Here is a 23,680-nt window from a genome sequence, read left to right as displayed (position 1 = left end):
AGATGACTCAAGGAAGGAACTAGCAGCTTCAAAGCCTTGAGAGAGGGATGACCAAGTCTGCAGTGCCATTGGAGAGGAGTAAGAGACGACTGAAAAGCCACTGGAGGGCCACCACCATCAAGGTAATACAAACCACCGGCTTCATGCCCTCCACCAATCTTCGTCCCCGTCTTGAGATCCTGAAATACACAAGAAGAATGATAGAAGGTTACAGAACAATTAAGGGACTTGGTTAATCTACTAACAGACATAAGGTTAAAAGGGAACTTAGGAACATATAAAACAAATGCTAAAGACAATGAGGAGAGATCAACATCACCAACACCACAAATAGGAGATGTAGAACCATTAGTAAGTGTAACTGTCTGAGATGTGGAGGTGCGAGAAAGGGAAGAAAATACATCAGGAGTCCCAGACATATGGTCCGAGGCCCCAGAATCAATGATCCAGGGTGAGGCTTTGGAAGCTAAACAAGTCATACCTGAATGGGCAAGTGTAGCTGTGTTCTGCTGAGATGTTTGAAGGAACTGGTCATATATTGCCCGTGGTACACTCAACATTTCCTGCCCGGAAGCACAAGTGGGTGTGGAGGGGGTTGGTGCAGTTTGCTGGCTTTCAGTAATTGTGCTACTACTTTTAGATGTAACATGGTTAGCCCAAGTGTTAGGTGGACCATGCAAATCATAGCAGAAATTAACTGTGTGCCCCTCTAAGACACAATGTGTACATTTTCTCTGAGCATTACCCCTTCCTTTTCCACGGCCTCCCCATGACTCACGGCCTCCAGTCCGGCCACTGGCCCGGTTAAACATGTGTCCACCAGGGTTGCTTGGAGGGCCACTGCTGCCACCACCACTTCTACTTCCACAACTACTCCCTTTAGTCACTACCAAACCAGATCTATCAGAGAAGGAAGAATGTTCCACTGGCTCAATGGATGTCCTCTTAAGACGAGCAAAAACTTCTTCAAGTGAGGGGAGAGCTGATCCCCCCAATATCTGTGCTCTGACAGGCTCATACTCAGCCTTCAAACCCACAAGGAACCTAGTCACATCAAGTTGTTCACGTTGCTGCTGTTGGATCTGGACATCTGATGTGAGAGGGTGATACACATTTAGCTCATTGCGGATGTTTCTCAAACTTGCATAATACTCTTCTAAGCTTTGACTTTCTTGCTTCAAATTGAAGTACTCTTGGTATAACTGATATACCCTAGTTGCGTTGTTTTGTCCAGAGTACAACTTTTTGCATGATCCCAGATCTCTTTGGTTGTATCTAGGAACATGAAGTTCACACTAAACTTTGGTTCCATGCTGTTCCAAAGCCATGTCATTATCTGTGCATCATCTTGTTCCCAATCACTGAACCCAGGAGAATCAGAGGAAGGTTTCTCTTCCCTCACATGTTTGACTTTCCTCTTGGCCTTCAAGAACACCTCCACAGATTTTGCCCATGGTATATAGTTCTCACCATTCAACTTGGTGGATGTCATTTGAACACTTAGATAATCTGAAGAGAGCATGATGCTTGTTTTGTTGTCATTCCCAACTACAGTTGAAGCCATCTCAATTATGTCTCCTCTGAATATACACCACAATCTCACACTTGTCACAAGACTTATCTCACTTACAATACCACCAACCCACTTTCTTCAACTGCACATTACACACTACACTCTGAAGCTGAAATCAATCAGTCAACACATCAAACACTTGGACTGCACACTGCAGGACCATTTACCACCAACACACCACTACTGAAATTACTCAGTCATTTCATCGAACACTTGTTCTGCAAACTGCAAAGCTGATTACACATAAGGTCTAGGGGTTCACTTTTAAGCATTAAAAAAAAATATAGATATGCCAGCCACCACAACACAATCAACACCGCACCACTGTTTTCGTGGACATCAGTAGTCTACCACTCTTCTTTCAGCACACATGTGAGCAAGAAAACACAAAAAAAAAATGACTGGTATGTGTATCAGTTTCACCCAGCACCACAATAACTAACTTTCGATGTACACAAAAAAATCAGCATTCACAGTCCATTTCTGAACACACGACAGCAGTGTCCATACCTGTATACGACTAGCCCTCTTCGTACACTGAATAGAGGGTCTAGTATACCACTTCAACGACCACCACAGCACCGGCCAGAGGCCCTCACCTCCAGGCCCTCAAAACGACAACTCCTTTTCAGCCCTTTATCGAGTCTTCAATCAGATCAGCTGTAGGATGAAGAAACCTACTGTGAAGCTGGTGGCGAACCCAGGAAGAAGACAGCAGCAAGAAAAAAAAAAAAAAACGAACACCAGACCTTAATGCTCTGATACCATGTGAATAAACCCTAGTTGTTTCTAGGTCAAAGTAGAGAAAAAGAAAGAAGAAAGAAAAGAGAAAGAAGAAGAAGAAGGAGAGGAGAAAAGTATTCGGCCAGACTAGAAGAGAGGATGTACAAAAGTACCTCTCCTAGCCGACCCACTTGACTTTTATTCATGAAAACTTGAGTTACAAGAAAGACAATTTTGTCCCTCATAGAAGATGGGACACATAACTTAAACTCAGATACAATAGACATTTCACTTTCAATAAGATACACCAGAATGACCAAAATACCCCTGACTCGAGCATTCTAACACTATGTTTTAACCATTTAAGTCCCAAAAATATGACCATGAATTATAAAGACAAGAACAAAAAGAAATGCAATAGATATCTCTTATTCCTACTAAGGACCAAAAATAATTATTCTGTCCACCAAATTCAGTAGAAGAGTAAACAAGAAGATAAAATAAGAAATAACTTACCTGTTCATAGACAGGGAAAGATATCCATTCAGGATAGTTATCACCACAAATTTTCTTCAAGTCATCTCTGCTAAGACACCCAAGAAGTTTTATATCAATTGCCTGTAGGTGATGACAAATGTAAGTATAATTGTTATACAACAATAATATACAAAAAAGGAGGAAATAAAAGTTAATAACATAGTTAAGGGAAATAATCAAGAGGAAATATTTCAAGGAAAGGGGTTCCAAATAATCATGGATGATCTGACTAGCATAGGGTAGGAATAAGTAGGATAAAATGCAAAACTGGAATTACGATCTAGAGTCAAAATGTTTTAAGATATCTAGGACTCGGATAAAATATATGTGATTAAAATTTAGAAACAACATGAATGAGAATTGGAGAACAATTAGGGTTGGAGGGCAAAAGATACCTCAAAGTGACCACTTCTATTACCTAGGCTCAATAATCCATTGCAAGAGAGATATTAAGAGGACGTCACTAATGGAATTAGAGTGCAATGGATGAAATGGATAGATGCATCAAAAGTGTTGTGTGAAGAACATGTAATAATCAGATTAAAAGGAAAACTTTTTTATAAGGTGAATTGGCCATGATAGCCACTACTATGGTACAATAATGTACTATTTTGTCCCCTTGAAATAACTCACCACCTAAGTCATAGAAGATGCTTTTTAATATAGCAGCACAAACACATTATGTTTTGCTCTTTTTATTAAGAATAGTGTTTATGGCTACTATTGTTTTACTGATCTGTCTTATCCCAAATAATTATCTCTTGTTGAGTGCATCCTACAAGAATTCATCAAATAAGTAGTGATAAATTTGATGGTACTTAATGAAGCTATGTGCAGGCAGTTAAAAAGTGATGCGTTACTTTGTTTCATGAAAAAGGAGGATCAGAAATGAGAATATCCATGGGAACCTAAGAATAGCTCCATGGGTGATAAAATGAAGGAAATTGGACTAAGATGGTTTGTATATATGCATAGAAGCCAACTTGTTAAAACAATTATAATAAGTTATAATGCAAGTTAAATAGTCAAGACTCAAGAAGAGGTAATGGTAGACCAAAAAGAAAAGAATTTGAGAGCTTATAATTTAACAATGGATATCACCCTTTATAAGTGGAATCATGAAACAGAATTTCTATAGAGAATCCCATATGGTTGCAAACTTTAAGACTTTTTTCCTGAGTTCAATTATAAAGTATCATGGCAAGTATTCAAAGAACTTAATTAAATATCTTTCAAAGAAAAGTGCTACCACATCCTCACTTGTGAGGGTAATAGGCACCATAAATCTTCAATGGATAGGTCCAAAGCACTAGGGCCATATGGCTTTACCATGGCATTCTACCAGGATTGTTCGGACATAATAAAAAATGATCTTTTGGAGGTTTTCAATAAATTTTTTGAGAGGAGAGTAATAAATCCAGGTTTAAATAACACTTTTATCGCCTTGGTTCCTAAAAACAGTGGAGATATTCACCCCAAAGATTTTAGACCAATTATCTGTTAGACAGTGCATGCCCTTAGCTCCAATCGACATGATGTACATTATGACATTTATTCTAAATGAATAAAGTACATATTTGATTCATGTTATTGTGGTACGTTTTTGTGTAATACCCTTAAACTGGACACATATGAGACTCGTGTTAGTTTAGAATCTTCACAGCCATTGGATAGATCTGGGGAGATTTATCCTGCCAAGGATGACACTGATGTGTCGCCAAGTTGGTTGGGGTGGCTTGTCTCAGCCGCCAGGGTGAGACCTGAGGTACATGCAGTGTGGGTTTTCTTGAAACCCTGAATGGGACCAAAATTGCAGTATTGCCTTGGACCTTGGAGATAGATGGGAAAAACTGGAATGTTACACCTGACCCCTAGACTCGATTATGATACTGCACTAGGTGTCAGATTGGGTTGTCTTTGATGTGCCAATCAGTGAGATCCTTAGAGGGGGTCAAAACCTAGGTATGTTGGGACAGTCCGAGAATTCATCTGAGTGGGTGATCATAGTAATAGGATCAACCCCTTTGTCGGACAAAGTGAATGTTCGGGAAAATGCATTCTCTTATGGAAACCTAAACTGCCAGCAGTGGATTTCAAATGTGTTTGAAATTTGGTTTTGCAAAATATATTTATATAGAGATATACTTATATATATTATGGTTTCAAAATGTTTGCAAAAGGTTTTAATTCCCGGGATCCATGTGAGTAGAGAGTGCAGCACTGTACCTTACAGCCGAGGGAGAGGTCCTCTCTTGTTGGGCAGTGTTTGATCATTAAGGGCTGAGAGGTTTAGTGTAAGACCATTAAGGGTTATACTTGATGGGCTAATCTTGCATCTGCCCACAGTCCTTGGGCCTTCATAAGATGGCTGGACCCAATGACCATTTAGTGTAAATGTTGGGCCCATTAATAGCCCATGGTGATGGATTCAGGAGTTCATTGTATTCAGCAGTGAATTCAGCCAGGCCTTGTAACAGAGGCTAGGCTAAACCCATGTGGCTGATGTGCAAATCAATGTTAGGGTCCCACGCCATACAAAGAGAGCCAAGCTAGCCATCGTTAAAAGGAAGTGAGGCTGAAAATTTAATGGGCCTAAAAGCCCATTTCGAATTGGGTTAATTAGATTAATTAAATAGGGGCATATTTGGGTTTGAATCAGCAGATAAGGATAAAAGGATAACTCTTATCCACTTAAAGAGTCTAGATCCAAATAAAGATTTGGATCAGGAAACTCCTAATTTGATTAGGAATAAGTTGATTTTGAACTGCAGATAAGATAAGGGATTATCCTTATCACTTAAAGAGTCCAGATCCAAATAAAGATTTAGATCAAGAAACTCCTAATCAGATTAGGAGGTTGTCTCTTTAAGGATATAAATAGAGAGCAGGGCAGACCTAAAAAGGACACCCAGACACAACATAGAGAGAAGACAATTCAGTTATACTGATCTTGCCTTCAGTTCTTTTTCCTCCTGCTCTTGTTGCCCTACCCTGTTCGATCTCCAGTTCTTGGATCTGATCAAGATTTGATCTTGATATTGTTTCTTGGTAGAAGAAACAATTTTGAAGCTGTGCTCACTACCCCATTCAATTCTTGCTGAAGAATCACAAGTTCTTGGTGAAAAACTACCTATTGATCCTACCTCATCCTAAGTTGTGTCATCTTCAGTGGAGGGAGGATTTAGTACTCTTTGGGTGTGAACACCTATGTTGGGAGGAGCTTTTTGCGTGGATTCCGTATCAGGTATATCCCTCCCTAATCTTGGTTTCAGATTTGGTCCGGTTTGGTTACAAGAATGAACATTGAAAATGCAGTTTTCTAAATTGGGAATAGGATTCCCGGATGGGAGTAAAAAATTTTTTAAAATTTCGCCCAACCTTCCTGCAGGGTTCGGCCATCCATATGATGGATCTCCTATCCCTTCATTATCCTAGTGAACAATCTCTATAAATTAATAGCTAAGGCCCTTTCTTAAAGGATTAGAAAAGTCCTCCCTTCCATTATATCCCCTAATCAAAGGGCCTTTGTGCAAAATAGTGAAATTACGAATCAAATCTTGATTGCTAATGAATGTGTTGAGGAAATGAAGAGAACAAGGAAAAAAGGATTAATCTGTAAATTGGACCTAGAGAAAGCCTATGACTTGGTTGTTGGAAATTTCTGGTTGAGATTGTGAGGCATTGTGGTTTTGGTGAGAGATAGTTTAAATGGATATGGGGTTGCTTAAGAACTTGCCATTATTTAGTGATGGTAAATGATAGAGTGGTGGATTTTTTTTCCTGCTAGGTGTGGGATTAGGCAAGGAGATCCCCTCTCCTTGTTTGTTCACTCTTATTGTAGATTCTCTTAGTAGGATCATTTCAAGGCCAGACTTGAGGTATTTACCACAAGGGTGGAGAGTGGGGAAAGATAGAGTACCAATCACCCATCTACAATTTGCATATGATACCATTTTATTTTGTGAAGGAGATGAGTTGGAATGGGTAAAAAAATCTAAAATTGTCAGTGCAACTTCTTACAAGAATGCCAAATTTAAAAATAAACTTTGAGAAGAGTTGCATTGCTGGGATTAACATAGTGGATGGGGAGATGATAGAGTGTGCAAACATATTAGGTTGTAGTTGTAGCATTGCCCAATGGCCTTTGACTTACCTAGGTCTACCTCTTGGAGCTAATCCAAAAGAAGTTCGTTTCTAGAACCCAGTGATATAAAGATTTTCAAAGAGGCTTGCCTCTTGGAAGAAAGGGTATCTATCCTTAGGTGCAAAGATAACATTGAGCAGATCTACACTATCTAACCTACCGGTTTATTACTTGTCAGTGTTCAAGATCCCAGTAGGTGTAGGAAAGAGATTAGAGAAGAAATGTATTACAGAGATTCAGGCTATTCAGAGGTAAGTCTTCCCACAAAAAAAAGTTGATGACATGAATAAACACTGCTCAAGCTCTTCTTGGCTCAATAGATTGGAAGAATTAAAACCAAGCATATGGCTCTCATACCTTGATAGAGCACTAACCCACAAGTTATTCAGTTATACAGGAGTTATCGACTGGAATGTCTACCACAAATAGGCAAGAGAAGAGGAGAAAGGCAGGAATACCAAGTTTAAGAACTTCAGTAAACATTAGAAAAAGAGTACTTATGATGTTTCAGGGTATATTGATGTTAGGGAAATGATGATAGAAACATAGAATCCTAAATTTGACGCAGGAACTGAAGAATATCAGGGCGTGGCAGCTGAAAAATTATAAACAACCTCTTGTGAAATAGCATCAAGGGTAGAGCATCTCGACTCCCATAACATAACTCCATACGGAAAGTTCAGCAGATATATATGAACAGGCTACAACAGAATGCTCGTCAATCACAGGTTGTTTGCTCTAAATCTAAGTGAATCAATCTTTGCAAAATCAACTCAATAGTTAAAGAGCACAAAAGCCAAAATCATTCAATTCTCTACGCTGTGGTACATCTCCCAGGCTTATAAAATGAAATATTCGGTAATTGTGCAAACAATAGAAATTAAAATTTGTAAGCCTAAATTCAGTAAAGAAATGGAAAGCAATATAGAATCCAAGAAATAATTCCAGAACCCCCAAAAAAAAATGAAACACCAAAAAGAGAAATTCTTGTTGTACCTTAGTGACACGATTGGTGCTTCGGTACCTCATCATATGGTACCAACCCGCCATCAATGCGATCCCAACGATCATCCCCATAAGAATTCCAGAAATCAAACCCATCCTCTCCGACTTTTACAAGAATTCTCGACCGGGGCAAAAAGAGAAAAGATAAATCGAATTCCCAAAGACAGAACAGACAATAACTTCCTTAATGATCAATGCGCATTCCTCACGGAAACGAAATCGACGTGGGAGAAAGGAGTTGCAGAGAGTAAGAAGAGAACAATAAGGAGAAATAGGAGACGAAAAAAGGAAGCTTTGAGATCGAGAGAGAGAGCGAGAGAGCAAATAGAAATGAGTGCAAAAGAAAAAGGAAATGAAAATGCAAAATGAAAGAAAGCAATCAATCACTCACTGCGCCCGTTATTATTTCAGGGGTTCGTTAGTGTCTTTTCTTCATTCATTCCCTCCATCTACAATTCTCCATAAACCATAACCACTACAGGATTAGAAATTAAAAATAAATTTTTATTTTATGTTATGTCAAGTGGACCATGGCCCACCATTGGATCAACCTACTCAGGTCAGGCCCCACTTCGCGTCACTCCAATGGTAGACATCCGATTCTAGGATTCATACTGCTCAACTTTTTAAGGAATAATGGTCGTACTATCGCCAGCTGGACAGATGAGATCGCTTACTTTGTTTTGAGGTTGAAAACAGTAAAGAGAGAATCAAGAAACCGTTACGAAAGGAAAGGCTTTTTCTAATAAAGACAAAAAGTAACTTAACCCGTGGCGCCAAAATATCTGACCTCAAAAAGTAATTGTCTAAAAAACAGGCATACGCTGCGATTGCGAACACAGAGAATCAGGATAAGTAACCAATCATAAATCAATACGTCAGCGTTACGATTGGGAACATCTCTCAATGGTTACTTATCCTACAATTGTTGTAGTGAGGCGTGGATAGGTAATCCGAACTTGTATTTACATTCCATGAGGGGCGCCCCATAAATCCCCAACCACATCCTGACCTTGTATTGGGAACATGTATGGATAGGGATGTCAATAAATGATAAATCTGGTTAGACCCGACTTTATAGGGTTGGTTAGGATCGAGCATATTTGGTTTAGGGTCGGGTTAGGATTTTGGTTATTTGACCTGAGTTGGATTTGGGATTTTGTTGACCCGCTCCGTTAAGTCATGATACCTTGCATATGTAACAAGTATTTTTGCAATTTTTTGATTTCTAACCTTATAGGCTTAAAGTTTAAGGGTTTTTATGATTCAGTCCACCTCTAGGTGGAGCTAGGATTTCCTAGGGGGTAGACTAAATCCTGCCTGTGGATTGATGCCAAATTCACAGATAGGATGTGGTTTATAGGGGGGGCTACAAAAAAAAATTGAAGGGGATTGCAGTCCAAAAATCCCTAAAGTTTTATAATTTATTTATAGGGTAAATTACAAAGACTCCTCAAAACCCCTGTTGACACAAATTTCGTATATTTCAATTAGCACAAAATATGGAGACAAATTATAAAAATAAATTTGTAATAAAGAAAAATAAACAAAGGAATGAACTCTCTATGATTTCTGCTCGATGACGTGAGCAACATTTGATTAACAATCGAATTTGGTGAAGACGAGGGTCGTCGGTGTGTTTCTCATATTTCTTGAAGTGTTGATGTAGATTTCCTTGATTTTGGTGCTTTGGGAGATTTGATGTAGATTTCTTCACTCTGGGCTTCGCGCTTGATCGACTGTAAATGATGCTTCTCTAAGAAGGGCCCTTTTGCGTTGGCTTGATTTTCTTGGGAGAGCTTGAATCCAAGTGTGTTGTTGAGAATGAAGAAACTTTTCCCTTTTTTCTTCTTTCTTAATCTTACAGTTGTTGGAGTTTGCATGAGCTTGTGGTTATTTGCAATCCTAAGTGTTGGTGTGTGAGAGTTTCTTGCAATGTGATTCTTTAAAGGAAAGCTCTTTCTTCCTAAGCAAGGCTATTTATAGCCAAGGATTAAGGCTGCCACCTTAGCCCACTTAGCTAACCAGTCCCATGTGAGTGGGGTGTTGGGTTAGGGTTAATTCCCATGAATGCATCATTATGCAGGAGTTAGTGGTCTTGCCAATGGGACCACCCTATTACAATAGAAGATGGACCATATTGGACTTGGTACACTTGGATCCTTGGGCCACTAAGTCATATTTATGTAGACTAGAGCCTTGGGCCCATGGAGGCTCATATTAATTTAGAGGCTACCATGTAAATTAAGCCCATGCGTTTGGCTTTGAATATACACATGTCTACAAATGCCCCCTCAAGGACGAGGTGATGGAGCTCCATACGATGTCGATGTCCTCGATGATGTTGATTTCCATATTGGATGGTAACTTGACTTGAATGCTTGTGATCTTGTTCAGTTGTGGGCCTTCATGAAATGGATGCTTGTCCTTTAGGTTCTACGAAAATGATCTAGGAAATGATAACTTTGAAATTAAATGATTGCATTCTGCCTCGTTGAGCTTTACTGTCCTAGGATCATAGCAGTAAGAGTTGTAGTGAGGACATCTTGTTCCACTAACATGCAGGCTCTGTTGGCAATGCATACATGAATATTTTGTTTAGGGATTAAACATGATTAATGCGCCACTCCTGTTGGCTATAGAGCTGATCTCTTAATCAGAGTCCCATACAAAGCTAGACTTCGTTCTCAGAGAGAAGTCCTATGGGTCACTAGACTCCTATTAAAATACGAATACCACAGGTGCTATAAATAACCATTCTGCCAGAACTACATGATTTTACCAATTCAAGAGAAACTTTAGAATCACTCGATTTAACATGGTAATTTGTCTGCAGTGAAATTTCAGGCCTTCGTTGGAGTTATCAGTATAGCCATTGAGAGATCAGAGCGGAGCCTTTCTGCTTTCCACAAAAAATGTGGTTTATACTTGAGGTTAGTGATTTGATTTTTTCTCTTTTCTGTATTGCCATTGGTTTACTTGTTCCCGAGACTTCTTCTCTCACTACCATGAACATGTGAAGAGGTTTTAACCGATGTCTTCTATTTGCTGGTGGTGTGCTATCAGATCACAAGATCAACCAGCTATCCATGTTTCTTTTTATTATTTTTTGTTACAGCTAATGTGCTAGGAAGTTAAAATATTTTATATTTATTTTGTCTTTTCATGTATTAGGTAAAATGTAACTTTAATTGGTTCATTTTCTACTTTTTGTAAAATCTGGGTTAGTTGAAAAGTGTACTTGAAGAAGCTTCTTTTTTGATTTGCAAAAGAAGCCATTCTTGTATGACTCTAACCAAGAGAGAAACTAGAATACATATGAAGTGATTTCAGCCCTTCTCTTGCTCTGTTCTTGCTCTGTATTTTATTTCAACCTGTTGCATGTAAGTTCTCTGTTTTCTCCACTTTGCATGCACCCATAATTAGCTGAAACTACAACCAAATCTCAACAAGTGGTATCAGAGCTGCAATGTTCATTGGAACAAGTTTGGGTGCAAGAAAAGTTAAAGAAAAATTGATTGTGAAGAACAAACCATGGCCAACACTAATGCTATTAATTTCAGCACAGTTCAAGTTCCTATTTTTGATGGTGAAGACTATGATTTCTGGTACGTTAAAATGAAAACCCTATTCTTGTCTTTGGATTTATGGGACATTGTTGTCATTGGATATGAAGAACCAGAAAATGTAGCAAATCTTACAGCAGCTCAACAAAAGGAACTGAAGGACAAGAGAAGTAAGAATGCAGGAACACTTTCAATGATAAAAAGAGGAATTGGTAAATCTATTTTTCCAAGGATAATGAGTGCGAAAAGGCAAAAGAAGCATATGAAACAATTCAGCAAGAGTTTCAAGGAGACAAAAAGGTAAGGGTTGTTAAACTCCAATCTCTTAAAAGAGATTTCAAAAATATAAAAGTGAAGGAAAATAAAAGTTTAAATGATTATTTCAATAGATTTATGGAGTTGATAAATCAGATGAAAGCAAATGGTGAAAAATTTGATGATAGGAGGATTGTTGAGAAGATTTTAATTAGTTTACCTGATCCTATTGTGGTTGTTATTGAAGAAAAAAAGGATCTCACTAAATTAAGTGTTCAAGAGTTGTTGGCATCACTAAAATCATATCAACAAAGATTGGCATGCCACTCCAAAAAATCAATAGAGAGTGCATTCCAATCCAAGCTCAATATTAGTTCCAAAAGCCATGATGGAACATCCTCGACTCATAAGCATGGAACAGGAAACTCCTATAGAGGAGGTAGATATGCAAGAGGAAGAGGAAGAGGTAGAAACCAAAGAGGAAGAAGCAAAAGTAATTTTGATAGAAAATCTAGTGATAAAGGGTCATCATAGCAGTGTTCTAGTTGCAAAAGAAGTAGCCGTGCTGATAAGGATTGTTGGTTTAAAGGAAAGCCGCAATGTCATTTTTGTAAGAAATTTGGGCATCTATAAAAGGATTATAGATTGAAAAACAACCAACAAGCAAATTTTACAGAAGAAAAAGAAGATGAAGGAAATTTGTTTTATGCTTGTCAAAGTGCCACAGAGGAAAACAATGAAGTGTGGTTCTTGGACAACGGGTGTAGCAATCATATGACAGGGCACCCAAATATTTTTCTTGCACCCAAATATTTTTCTTGATATGGACACATCATTTAGCTCAAAAGTGAAATTGGGAAATGGAGAAGTTGTTGAAGTAAAAGACAAAGGCACAATTGGTGTTGAAACAAAGAAGGGAAGGAAATTTATATATGATGTGTTATTTGTACCTGAGTTGAATGAGAATCTTCTCAGTGTTGGATAACTTTTGGAGTATGGTTACTCACTCCATTTTGTAGATCTTAGTTGTACCATTTATGACCATGAGAAACATGTGGTGAAAAATGTGAAAATGAAGACAAATATAAGCTTTCAACTAATGTTTAATTATGTAAGAAACATTGCTATGAATGCCAAGGAGATTGATGAATCTTGGCTATGGCCTAGAAGATTTGGACACCTAAATTTAAATTTTTATCACAAAAGGAAATGGTTCAAGAGCTTCCAAACATTGAAGAAAAACATGAAGTTTGTGAAGGTTGTGCATTTGGAAAGCATCACTGATAACCATTCCAAAAGGAGTTGCATGGAGAGCCAACAAAGTGCTGGAATTAGTTCATACCGATGTGTATGAACCCATGAGGACACCCTCTCATTCCCAAAACAGGTATTTCATTCTTTTTATTGATGATTATACTCGCATGACTTGGGTTTATTTTATGAGAGAAAAACCTGATATATTTACTATTTTCAAGAAATTTAAATGTCTTGTTGAGAAATAAAGCAAGTGTTACCTTAAAAAATTAAGAAGTGATTGTGGTAAGGAGTACACTTCAAAAGAATTTGATAAATTTTGTGAAGAAGTTATAGAAAGGCAGCTTACAATCCGTTACACTCTTCAACAAAATGGAGTATCGGAAAGGAGAAACCAAACTGTAATGGAGATGGCTAAATCCATGTTACATGACAAGAAACTTCCCAAAATTTTTTGGGTTGAATCTGTAAATACAGTTGTGTACTTGATGAACCGATGCCCCACTGTTGCTATTAAAACAATGACTCCATTAAAAGCTTGGAGTGGAAAGAAACCAACAGTTAGACATTTAAAAGTGTTTGGTAGTGTGTGCTATACACAAGTTCCAAAAGAGAAGAGATTGAAGCTTGATGAAACAAGTGAGAAGTGTACTTTTGTTGGCTATAACTCTATGTCAAAGGGTTATAGGCTGCACAATTTGAAAACAAACAAGAAGGTTATTAGTAAAGATCCCTTGTTTGATGAGAAAACTGTTTGGAATTGGGAGTAAGAAAAAATTGAAGAAGAATATGTTCCCGTGTCTAATTTAGAAGGGAATACAACCCAAAATGATGAGGGAATTTTTCAATCATCTCCAAGTTCAAGCTCATCTTCATCTATCTCAACTCTAAGAAAAATGAGGAGTTTGATTGATGTTTATGCAAGGTACAATTTTTGTGTTATGGAATTGGAAAGCTTTGAAGAAGTTATTAAGGAAAGAGGTCGGAAAAATGCAATGGAAGAGGAGGTTGTCATTATAGAAAAGAATAAAACTTGGGAGTTGGTTGATAGACCTAACAATAAAAAAGGGATTGGTGTTAAATGGGTCTACAAAGTGAAGCACAATTCTGATGGTTTTGTGCAAAGAAACAAAGCAAGGTTGGTTGCTAAGGGCTATGCATAGCAGCCTAGTGTTTACTATTTTGAAACATTTGCTCCAGTAACACGGTTGGATACTGTTAGAGCTCTCATTGCACTTGCTGCCCACAAAGGTTGATTGTTATGGCAACTTGATGTTAAATCAGCTTTCTTAAATGGAGAATTGAAAGAAGAGGTGTATGTAGAACAACCACAAGGCTTTGCGATTCAAGGCAAAGAAGAAAAAGTGTACAAGTTAAAGAGGTCTCTATATGGGTTAAAACAAGCACCGAGAGCATGGTATAGCCAAATTGATGCATACTTTGCTAAGAAAGGGTTCATGAAAAGCAAGAGTGAGCCTACTTTGTATGTGAAGAAACAAGGTATGGATGATGTTCTCATTGTTGCTCTTTATGTTGATGACTTAGTTTTTACCGGAAACAATATGAAAATGATTGAAGATTTCAAAAATAAAATGGTGAAAAAATATGAAATGAGCGACATGGGACTGTTACATCACTTTCTTGGTATTGAAATTTATCAAGGTGATGATGGAGTACTCATTTATCAAAGCAAGTATGCTGAAAAAGTTTTCAAAAAATTCAGAATGCTTTGATGCAAACCTATAGCTACTCCACTGGTTGTCAATGAGAAATTAATGAAGGAAGATGGTGGTAGGAAGGTGGAAGACAAGTGCAGCAACTAAGTTGGCTGATTCCTTCCTCTTGGATTCGGATTCTTCCTCTCCTTCTCTGACGTGTTGAACTGCTTCCTCTCCTTCTTTGATGTGCTGAGAGTGCTTCCTTTCTTCTTCTCTACTGAATTCTCTCTAAGGATGTGCCCCCTTGCCTTGAGTCTATGGTCCTTTTTATAGTGCAGCCTCCCCTCAATTGCTTCTCAACGTAGACTCATCATTCAACACAAATTAGGTCTCTTAGTCTTTATCTCAGTTGAATTCCTATCTCTTCTGCACTGCTAACTATTAAACCTGAAAATTGTAGTTTGAATTGCACTTGGTTGGCGGTGGAATTAGGGTGAGTGATAAACATAAGAGTTTTAGCCCTATCTCTTATCTTTAATTAGCCGTTTTAATCACCTCAAAACAGGAAATTTCTCGATTTTTGTGCATACATATCAAATCCGGTTTCAATGGATTTTCTCCTTCATGGCTACATCAAGGAGCATCTTTGCTGCATGGTCATTCCTCTATGATTATCTTGATAAATTAAATCGAACTCCTCCTTAAAATTTCACAATTAAACTCCAAATCACTTTGCAAGACAATTTCATCATAATTAGTGCAATACCATGCTAATTCCAAAAATATTATTACCAAAATCATCAAGTTAGAGGTATAAAAATATGTACAAATATAGGCTTATCAAGTCCATCACCAAAGTGAATAATGTTCATCATAATACTTTAACTAATCATATAAAAACGATAATGTGTTCAGCAAAAGAAAAATAAAAAAAAAAACAAGTCCAAACAGTATAACCCTATAATCCATCCTAATATGTTCAGGTTTTCAAAATGCCACATCACAGACCCAAACATGTCTACGGATTCTTTAGCCACTCAACTTGGCAGCCTGTAGTAAATGTCAAGAATGCATGTCTCCAATATTCATCCTTGAAGGGTTGAGCTGCCTTCAAGACATGCCCAACATTGATTACTCCCATCATCAAGAATTCATTCATAACTTTCATAAATTAAGACCCTATCTCCATAACAGGCATAAAATCACCTCCTTGCTTGGCCCTCTTCCCTTTCTTAAGAGATGATGGTGGGGAACCCTTCTCGTTAACCTATTTATAGGTGGCTGAATCTCTATGTTAGTATCAACATGTAGGGTGCCTAGAGTACTGGAGGCATAAGGTGCATGTATGTCATTAGGGGAATAGTCACCAATCGGATCTTGTGTTAGTGGGATTCAATCATTTTCTTCATTTGAAGGGGTCTCCACATTACCCATGGAGGTGTAACCGGTTGCACTAGTCCCTGAATAAATGGTCTCTAACTCATCATAGTATGAAAAACTATTTTTCCTTATCTATTTAGCACACTTATACTTCTTAATGAAGTATTGGTGTTAGCATCTTAATAATTTGAAATCTATAAAAAAATATTCTATATATATATGCTCATAACATTCTTACCAAAATAAGGTAGTCCCATACACTTTCACTAGCGCTTGGTTTCTTTGTGATTGGATCTAGTGACCCCTATATAGTTACTAATTTTTTGATAATCATTGAAAACTTTTTCTTCAGATGGTGAAATTTATTCTTAAACTGATCTCGACTATATAACTTGTGGTGCCTCTAATTGAATTTCTCCACAATATTTTTCCAACCTTCCATATTAAAAGTTGATGTTGGCTTATTGTGTGCTTTTACTTGCTCAACCATCAAATCTATGAATGTCCTTTCCTCGGCCTCACACCATGTTGCAGATTCATTTGTTATTTTCTCTTGCATCGTACCTGCTTGGGTTGCCATATATTTTTGTAGAATTCGAGTGGGTGGAGTAAACACAATCAAATACACCAAACGAAATTGACAAACAATATAGTATACTCCTAACTAAGAGAAGGGTTATTTTAGAGAACATAAACTACAAGAAGAGTTTGAGCTATAGCCTATGACACCATACAATTGGTTTAGTTCTAATTCTTTGCATCCTACTAAAGTGGTGAGTCAAGGAGCTATTCAAACTTTCTTTCTTTTCCCTAACTACAAGAAGAGTGAGGAATGATTAGAGATTTATTCAAGCTTTCTTTCTTTCGTATGTCTATATCTTGATGTGAATCCTCAAATGTTGAATAGAACATATAAGCATGGAGTCATCCTCTTAAAGATGAATATATGCATTCAGGTGGAAAGAAAGAATAGTATATCATTTATTCAAATAAGTAAGGGCACTTACTATAAAATTTTACTAGAAAGCAAGCAAGCATAAAGCATTCAAAAAGACTATTCACGTGAAGTTTCCTCTCAGCCCTGGTGGGAGGGCTAATTGATAGCCATTCTGATTTAGTATTGTCATAAAAATTGAGAGCCATTCTGATTTAGTATTGTCATAAAAATTAGAGCTTTTCCAGTTTCTATGATCATTTTCATCATTGTCATAATCACTTTATTCTGTAAGTTTGGTAAAGACATTAACTCTTCACAACATTAATATATGGATATGCAGTCATGCAATATGAGGGCCAGCATCCTGGTGGTCTTGGAGTTCCTGTTGTTGGTATGGCCCTTCCAGGATATGTTGCATAGCCACAGCTTGGTTTTGGAAATTCAAAGATGACATGGTATGCTACTTTCTCATATATTTTCTTATTTACATTTTGTTTTTGGTCCCTTGAGATTCACTTGTGCTCAAGGACAATGGTTCCATGTTTTTGTTGCATGATGACCTTGCTCTGTTCAATATGTTAACTGATAAAACTCCTTTGGTGAAGCAGCATTCTTTTAATGTAAGTGGCCATATTAGGGACTCCTCCCCCCTCCCCCCCAACTAAATGGCAATGGAGCTATACTTATTGGCTATGGAGTGCTTATATTCTACCTGTGGAGGCAGTTGTAGCTTTTTTTTTTTGGACACTAACAATTAATTATCAGTTTTCTATTCCCACATCCTAATTTATAACCTAAGTACAACTATTCTACAAAGACTAAGGTTCAAGACAAATCTTAATTCAAATTTGGAGGTTTTGGACAGTCACAAGTTATGCTTTGAGATTTACTATATAGTAAATAGTAAGTGCATGAACTGGTATAAATAGCAAACATTGTTCTTACCAACAACAATTGTTAAGCTGCTTGGAGCTAATGATGGGGTCTGTGTACATCACATCTAGTCATCTACTTGATTTGGGTGTAGTTCTGGTGGGTATGATGTTCTAGTGCCTTGCCTTGGCTTTATAGCTGTACATCTTATTTTATTTTAATGAGCATATAGGTGGTTGTGCTCCATAGTTGATTGTGATCTGAAGAACAATGCTCAGTATATTCTGCATTCAGATTGGATGAATGTGATTTATAGTTTATCCTAATGAGATCCCTTATATATGGTTGACCTGATTGTATTATGATCAGTTTAAGGCTGTTCAACTTCAACCTGTGTTTAGGGGAACATGCCATCTACTTAACTCAGTAAACTCTAGAGTGCTTGCACACCCAGTATTCTAAATAGAGTTGCACTTGGGATGAAATTCTTGACTAGAAAAATACTAGAGTTTCTGGCGGTTTCCACATTCCATCTGGTTTGACCAAGAGAATGGTAGGACATTGCTGGGATAGGCAATTCCTGATTTGTATCACCAAATGGGAATCAAGTTGCATCATTTTTACAGAGAGCTACATTGACAAACTGGAATAAAGTAATTTTTCCTTGTAACTAATCTACTTTTGGACTAATAAATGATAAATTTGACTGTTCTAACATGTTCTCAAGGCTAGGTAACTATGGAATACCAAATCCATAGAATCTCTGAGTTTAGTAACAGAGAAACAATGTTGTCCATAGGTTGAATCATGATCCAAATACGGATCAAACATGGATATGCATAGTTTTCATGTTTATAATTAGATCACATCCACTTTGACACACACTCTTGTTTCAGTCTTTCATAGGGAAAAAATAGAATAAGGATCAATGACCATGAAGATTCAACTGAACTTCTTATGAAAGATAAAGACTAAAGAGTGAGGCCAATACTAGGAGAGTGGGAACTAATCGAAGGAATTCTTAAAGTGAGGAACTCTCTTCTCTATTCATTTTCTTTCTACAGACGAAGAGAATTCTGTTAATTTCTTTTATACTTACACATATGAAGATAAATCTTTCTACAGGTGAAGAGAGTTCTATTAATTGCATTTACACTTATACATACAAAGATAAATCATGTAGATATGTAAACATGTAGATCAACCAGTCACAAAGAAAAATAATTAGAGGAGCACTTATTAATCAGTTGTGAAACAAATATGAAATAGGGATGTAGACGGAAAATGAGCACTTACCACCGAAAGTTCGATGCAGCGGTGGTTGGAGTTGCAGTGGCGAGTGATTGAAGCAAGAAGTTGTGGTCAGAGTTGAGCAGTGAACAGAGAAGCAGTGGTAGCGGCAGTGCTATGTGAGAGGTTGAAACGGTAAAAAGAAAAGTGGGTTTATACCAGGGTAAATATTAGATCATTATATGTGAAGCATGGGATCAACTCGTCATCCCATACAATGGAGTGGCATGGTTTAATCCATGAGATAAACCCGTGGATGAGAAATTGGCCCGTGGTGTGGACACCATGAGCCAACCAAACGTCCTAAGCAGCTGTTGTGTAGACCGAAACACAATATCTCGTGGTCGTTCCATGAAACCAAACACTACCTAAATCTTACATTTTTTTTATAAATGAACAAAAGAAAAAAGATACACCAAAAAAGATAAAACACTACAAAAAGAAGAGTTTAGCCAAGTAGGTAGGCGTGTCAGTGATACTTGAAACTTCACAATTTGATCCAATTATCACATATTTGGATGAGTTGTTTATGTAATCATATTTGAATTTTGCAATATTCATTTGATTAATAATAAAAAACAAAAAAAAAGTAACAACAAAAAATAAAAAATATATAAAATATATAAAAAAGTTTGGATATATTATTACTATAATTATCATCATCTAGAATTGCCACGTGCAAACCGTTTTATTCTTTGTTAGAGAAAGGGTATAAAAGTTATTTTATTACAGTTTTAATGCTAGATTTAATGGCTATTAAAATGCGTATACTTTTGTATTTAATCCATTTCTAATTGTAAGGATTGAAAATGCAACTTTAATTACTACTTAAGGTATTAAATCTCATTTTTTCTTATTAAATCATATATTTTTAAGTTATTTTTCACCAATAAATGCTAGTAATTAGATCTATATCAATATTTTTAACAATATAAACCCATATATTTTAAAATCAACTCAAAAAAAAAACCATTTTTTTATCCAAGTGGTGGCTAAACAATTCAACAATCTGAATCAAATTGACAAACTTATGAAGTCATAGTTAGGTAATAATTTTTTTTAAATATAAATAAATATATAAAATTACAAAAAATAGACACATTAATGATGTTTTTGTTAATTAAATTAAAAAACAAGTATAATAAACAAGAATTATTTTTATTGATAATGAAAATGAAATACATAATTTAGAACTAACCAAAAATGAAATATAAAAATTAATATTAAATGGTTCAACTTTTAGGTTAAGTGTGTTAACCTTTAATGTCATAAATAAATAATAAAAATTAATAAAATATAAAATACATAAATTTTGCAAAAAAAATTCAAGCACATGTATAATATCATATATTTATTATATTAAATAAAAACTAAGTGTGATATATAAGAATTATTTTTACATAGAAAAATAAAAAAATGTAGAAAAAAATTGAACACACCTATAATTCTATATTTACACTACTATTAAAAATATAAATAAATTTGTGGAATTTTCTTTTGACTAAAATACTCAATTTTGAATTTAGTCCTTATTCAATTGTAAGGTTTAAGTTGTAAATTGAACTACTACTTTTCACATCATTCAATTTTCTCTATTTAAATCTTACAATTTTTTTATAAGTGAACAAAAGAAAAAGGATACAACAAAAAGAAAAAAAAACACTACAAAAAGAAGAGTCTCTACCAAAGCAAGTAGGCCTGTCAATGATACTTGAAACTTCACAACTCGATCTAATTATCACATATTTGGATGAGATTTTTATGTAATTAGATTTGGATTTTGTAATCTGCATTTGATTAATGATAAAAATGTAAAACATAAAAATGAAAAATAAAAATACAAAAAATTTATAAAAATTTTTGAAAATAATATTACTATCATTATCATCATTTATAATTGCCACATGCAAAGCACGTGCATGATTACTAATAGTATTAAAAATCTGAATGTATCATCCAATACATACATAGTATCAATCCTTATCAAGCTTATATTAGTCAATATAGACCCAAAACAGATCTGTAGCAATTTGATACAAATGAAAATAAACAAAACCAAAGGTTTCGTAGCATTTCACATATTGAACCCTCACTAGAACGGTACATATCAATTGATACAAATTGATACGTTATGAAATTTAAAGCCTTAGTGTGGACATAGATCATGTTCAAAGCGTATTGGGACTAGACCTGGCAATTGGGTTGGGTGGGTCGGGTTCAGGTTGGGTCAAGGTACTTTGGGTTGATTCCAGGTCGGGTTGAATTTCGGGTTGGATTGTCAAATGCTAGACCCTAACCTTAAATGTTTGGGTTAGGGTTAACCCATGGGTCAATTTGGGTCATCCCAAAAAATAATTGAAATTTAAAAAAAATAAAGAAAAATTACATGAAAAATGTCAAAATTAAAAGAATTAACCTTAAAATTCCAAATATAAAATAAAAAACTTGAACATTTAACAATTTAAAGAGTAAACAATAAAAAGTAAAGACTAAATAGAAAAAATTAAAAAGTAGAAACTTCTGAAAAATGCATAAATAATCCCAATTAGACTTGACAATCGGGTTAACAGGTTGACCCATGACCCAACCCAACCCAACCCAGTTTTTTTTTTTTTTTTTTTTTTTTTTTTTTTTTTTTTCCGGATTAGGTCGGGTTGGGTCATTTTCACATTCAGGTAGCTAAATATTAGATCCTATCTCTGTTTTTTTGGGTTGGGTTGGGTCGGGTTTGCGGGTTAAATCAACTTTTTGCTAGGTCTAATTGGAACAATTTTTGTTATAGTAAATCCTATTCCCAAATTGGGGGAATTGGGATCTCTTACCAACAAAACAAGTTCCAACACCCTTCCAACATTGTCTAACATAGCAGATATCATGTAGGATGGATCCCAAATGTATAGTGTCAAATTATGATGGAAGCCAGTTAGGACCTGGAACGGATTTTGTGAGAAAACATTACCTGCAAAACAATTTAGTGGCCCTAGTGAATTTTGAACATGTTACCCTTTGAATTAATAAAAATGAACTAATAGGATGTATTGAATTAATTGCAAAGGGTGATGTGTTCATTTTTCACCAGGGGTTGCTGCATTGTTCTGCAATTGTGGCCGTAGGTAATGCAAGCTCAGGTTTTGTTGTTGGAGATCCCTACTTGCAATTGGGATCACCTGCCAACAAAATATAGTTCAACACCCTCCCAACATGATTTGAAATTACACATCAAGAACGGATTTGCTCTCAACAAAAACCATTCCAATATGTTTTTAGATCCACATAGGTGTGAAAAACGAATCCGGCCTTACGTTGGGTTCTCAACAAAAACCATTCCAATATGTTTTTAGATCCACATAGGTGTGAAAAACGAATCCGGCCTTACGTTGGGTTCCTTCTATTTGATTTTGATGGCAAATGAAAGCAAAGCTCAAAGCCTCAAAGAGCTCTAGACTCCATGTGATGATAGAACATATTTGGCTTCCGATGTAATCGTTTTAAATTTTGGGATGGGTGTTAAAGAAGTTTTTGATCCAAAAGTTTAAGAAGGTATTCATGGTCTTTGGGACCAACAGCTGAATAATGTTGGGAAAGATACACTACAGTAGCAGAAATGAGTGTGAAAAAACAATCCCAAGTCAGCAGGAAACTTTCTCCTAAGTTTGTGTGTTAAAATGGATTTGTCAATAATAATGATAACAAGTAAACAATTCAGCCAAGTAATAGAAAATACAAATGGCAGTCACCACACAATAGTACATCAGAATTTTTACGTGAAAAAACCCAAATTTTGAGAAAAACCACGAGACCTATGGTCCGCAAAAGTCTTCCACTAATTCAAAAATTAATAGATACAACAGTTCTCTCTAATTGCAACTAGAGGCTTACAAACATCAAGGAAATAATCATTGTCTCACAAGTACAGCATTAACATCACTGAATGTAGGTGGATACAATAAAAACAGAGGTTTAGATCTCACCAAGTTACTGTAAATCTGAACTAAGAAGAAGAAAAATGAAAAATTAACAAATCTGAAATAGAGTGGGATTCTTAACTCCAGCACTTAATCTCATCAAGAATGGATTTGAAACACATCCAAGCTTGGCTTTGAATGGAGTAGAAAAAACCAACTCTCATCTTCTCTTCTTCACAAACTCAAAACCTAGAAAACCCTCGGTTCTCCTCTTTTTTGTTTTCTCTTCCTTTGCGCCTTGCTACCGTGGTTACGAATGAGACCCAATGCCAAAAAAAGGTGGAAGCCTTTTTAGCTTCCATAATATGGCTCCTTTTGGGAGCATGAAAAGGTGGGGTGGGCCCCTCATATGGGCTGGACCCACACCCAACAAATAATTAGTGAGAACCTGAGAGGAGTGGATGGAGACGTGGACAATGGACAGAGACAAATCATTCATGGTCCAATAATCCAGTGATCCAACACAATTAACTAGCTTTGTGCCTACACAAAAATAGAATTAGGGTCAGTTTGGTTCGCG

At 36.3% G+C, this 23,680-nt stretch overlaps 1 pseudogene across 1 annotated transcript in view; it reads right to left on the bottom strand.

Annotated features, from left to right (window-relative positions):
• The window catches only part of LOC104590807 (calcium-dependent lipid-binding protein-like), a 41,401-nt pseudogene extending 32,904 nt beyond the window's left edge, over positions 1-8,497 (bottom strand). Inside the window, exons 1-2 of the transcript XR_016080859.1 lie at positions 7,974-8,497; positions 2,813-2,914 (exon numbers count right to left, since the gene is read on the bottom strand). The product of XR_016080859.1 is annotated as a calcium-dependent lipid-binding protein-like (transcript). The remainder of the gene's footprint in view (positions 1-2,812; positions 2,915-7,973) is intronic.
• Between the last annotated feature and the right edge of the window lie 15,183 nt (positions 8,498-23,680).

This window comes from Nelumbo nucifera, chromosome 1 (genome assembly GCF_055504915.1).
Source record: "Nelumbo nucifera cultivar China Antique chromosome 1, China Antique-T2T, whole genome shotgun sequence".
NCBI lineage: Eukaryota > Viridiplantae > Streptophyta > Magnoliopsida > Proteales > Nelumbonaceae > Nelumbo > Nelumbo nucifera.
This window is presented reverse-complemented; position numbering and strand designations above follow the sequence as displayed.